Source organism: Poecilia formosa, unplaced genomic scaffold (assembly GCF_000485575.1).
Source record: "Poecilia formosa unplaced genomic scaffold, Poecilia_formosa-5.1.2 Scaffold580, whole genome shotgun sequence".
NCBI classification, from domain to species: domain Eukaryota; kingdom Metazoa; phylum Chordata; class Actinopteri; order Cyprinodontiformes; family Poeciliidae; genus Poecilia; species Poecilia formosa.
The window spans coordinates 168,049-171,622 of record NW_006800519.1 but is presented as its reverse complement, the minus strand read 5'-3'; the positions used below and the strand labels follow the sequence as shown (position 1 = coordinate 171,622).

The window sequence follows — 3,574 nt, the reverse complement described above, 5'->3', positions numbered from 1 at the left end:
CAAGCAGTATCAATAAGACAAACTGTATTAGGAAGAAGGGTGTTTTTAAGAGTGAATGCAGATATTCTGGAGATAAAAGCTCATTTTCCCCAAGTGCTTAAATGATTATTAGCTGGCCAGAGAACATCAGTTGGAAATTTTCCAAGCTCTCAGCTGACTAAGGTAAGTAAATCTTCATTAGTGCAGACAGAAGGTCTGCATAGTGTAGAAAGAGAAGTCAGGACACTACCTTAACTGTTGGATATTGTCAATTCTGCAACAGTGGCACATGTGTCTTTAACATTTTTTCAACAGGTTCATAATCCAGCAGGATTATGTGAAGATCAGATTGGTGGTGCTACAACGTCAAATGTGATGGTAGACACTTCTGAACCCAAATCAGTATTTTCCTAAACTATTGAAATACATCCCATAATAGTATAAATACCATAATTCAGTGAAACAAGTGTAAGTTAATCAAGAAGACCATACTGTAAAAATCTAATACTGCACCATGTCCAGTTTTCACCATTCGGAAAAAGTTTTTCATTTGTACTTCTAATTACGTTCCAGTTCAAAAGCTTTAATGAATCCATCTGCAGCAGCACCGAAAGTGGCAGGGAGTCAAATCAAAGCGACAATTTATTTACACAGAGTGCAAAACCAAAGGAGTGATTAAAAAGGCTGCATGAAATCAAAACCATTGGATAACGTGGAAATGGATATTTTCTCACAATACAGACCATAGTTGACCTGGAAAAAACAAACACACACGAAGCCAATCTCTCATAAACACACTTGCTGTTTTGTATTTCTTACAAGCCTTTGTACACATAATGCACAACTGAGCTATAAAGCCTAAACAGATGTTTGAACAGTCTACACAACTGTCGCAACCCACAGGCTCTGAGTGGTGTAAATCGATTCTCACAAATACACCAAGTTCATCCTAAACACCTTAAGAAACAGACACTATTTATATCCTTGAATGCATACAGTTAATGGAGACGTAAAGGAGGGTTTTTTTTTGTTTTTCAGTAGAAGGAATTAAACAAATGGCGTGGACACATGAACAAAAACACTTAAGCATCATAAACAGACTGCTCCGATCTTCTTGCCAGAAATGAAAACAGAAAATAAAATAATTTTCACAATGTAGGAGAATGTTCAGGCTGAGTATTGTTAGAAGTGCTTATGTTTTTGTGTCCACCCAAATCAAACAGCTCTGCTGCCCTTTAATGAGAACATAAAATATATTTGTCTGATATATATTGATCTACATACATTTTTAAAATAAGTCACACTATCATCTAAATCTGCAAATACCATGTCCTGCAAAGAGCTGGACATGTATATCAAAATATAATCAATTTCAATAGGATTAAGAAATAATATTAATCACATAAACAAGAGACTGATTAGAGGATTTAACTGATTTGATCCGTTGTGAGCTTCATCCAGCTTTAACCATTTGTTACTCCAGTAAAAATATCTGTAAATACTAAAGGAAGAGGGAAACCGAGAAAAAAAAAAGCAAAAGGTGAAACCGTGGATATGAACTGGATCTTTTGTGAAATTCTCTTTGCCAGATGGTGAGCTCTAGTCTGGGCATGTCCCAAAAATATACAAGAGTATGAATAATGCATTGGATAGAACTTATTTCACAGTGTGTTTCCTGTTGTACGCACACACATGCACACGCACACACACGCGCGCGCGCACACACACACACATGCCCACAAATACGCATTCACGCACGCAGAGAATCACACACATGGACAGATGCAGACATGCATTGTCTCCCAAAACACATAAAATGAGCCAGGGGTCCACATATGCTAAATACTCCCAGTGGTGTGGGCAATATGGCTCAGGTTCATTGACAAAAACTGCTCCGCCAGGCTATGTTTGCGCCACATAAAAAAAAAAGACGCAAACTAAGTCATCCAAAACGTCCACATAGTACCGACTTTCAGCAAGGAGCCATAGACAATGACGTCTTCTTGTTGTCTTTGTGACAACACTGCTGCCCAGCAATGGTCCTGCGGCGTTCTCCTCAGCCTTGTAAAGTTCCACCGAGTCAAACAAGAGAAAGGTGTTAAAGGCTCTAATCTGGCAGACTACAGTGTTTGGCTCAGCCTCAGTAAAATCATGACACTTTAGCAGCAAAGTGTTGTTAATGAAATGTGGCTGGGTTATTACTGCTTCATGGAGGGGATTGTAAGGACTCTAAAACAGCTGACTCTTAAAAAAAGCTCTTCATAAGTTTGAATCCAGTCACAAAAGGTACGAATAAAAAGATCTTCAAGGATCCTTCCCTTAGAAATCAGGTGGTGGAGGACACAACAGCATGAAAAGTCCAAGTACGTCAATGCTCCACTGAAAACTGTTTCTCATAGGGACTTTCTTTCTCTCTCAGTGATGACTTGGTAAATCAGTCTGTGGTGAAAGTTTGATGCTGTTGGTGTATTGAGCAGCTCAGCTGAGGCTTCTCAGAACTCTCCCAAGAGTTACTGGAGTGACTGGAGAAGCTTTTTTGTCCTGGGAGGTCAGTCCTTGTGGAGATTTTGTGAGGCCCATTGGTGAATAGATACAGATATAGTGACTGGCCACTGCTTTGTTTTGGAAAAAACATGTTTGTGACCCTGAAGAGAAGAGAGAAGAAAGACAAGACACAAAACGATCAAAGGATTTGATTCAACAAACTTTTTTAGGCTATGGTACAATGCTAACAATATGTTCTATCATAATACAACATGCTGTTTACTATCTAACAGCACAAGTTTTGATCTAATTCAATTATCTTATCAACACCACTGCTGGACTGAAAAGGTTGTAAATCCTCTGAGCTTTGGGGAGCGGGGGGTTACACCTAGCTGTTAAAGCTACAAACTTCATTGGGATTTTATCAACAGACCAGCACAAAGTTGTGCAGAACAGCACTGTTCAAGTCATGCAGATAAAATTCACCAAATCAGTCAGATTCTAAGGACATCTCTGGAATACCCATTTCGGTTGGCAACTTGGAGGTTAGTGCCTTTGCCAGGGCTACATTGATTTTTTTTTTTTCTTAGCTATGTCTGGATATTTTCTTTTTGAAGAAAGGAAAAACACAACTAATACAGGAGATTGTTATGAGATGTACAAAACAACTAATGGCACGACACCTTAGTAGACTGAATGCTGAAACTGAATTTGAAAGATACATAAAACAGCATTTAGAAAGTGTCTATTTTCTTTTCAGGTGAATTGAACAGGTTGTACGTCACTTTAAAGATGGAAAACAGCTGAAAATTTTTTTTTGATGTCACACCTGCAAAAATTAGACAAGGGTGTGTTTAACCTTTATATCACAGAGAGAATTAATTCAAACATCAGCGCATATTTGTAATATTCTTAGACATCTCAGCTATGTGGAGACATTAATTAGTGGTATTGAAATATCAATTAGTTGCCTAATAAACCTTAACCACCACAATTTACATTAGTTAACCTGACTTCAGCCTGAACAAAGTGAGGAATGTAATTGAATGTAATTCATTTGATTTACTTTAACCTCTTCCCCCCTCAGTGGGTATAAATAAGTTTAAACTTA

At 38.0% G+C, this 3,574-nt stretch overlaps 1 long non-coding RNA gene across 2 annotated transcripts in view; it reads right to left on the bottom strand.

Moving 5' to 3' along the window:
* Positions 1–603: 603 nt before the first annotated feature.
* Positions 604–3,574, bottom strand: part of LOC103129811 (uncharacterized) — a 30,167-nt gene continuing 27,196 nt past the window's right edge. For both annotated transcript variants that reach the window (XR_001660099.1, XR_001660098.1), the window contains one exon: positions 604–2,624. This is a non-coding gene — a long non-coding RNA (uncharacterized LOC103129811). The remainder of the gene's footprint in view (positions 2,625–3,574) is intronic.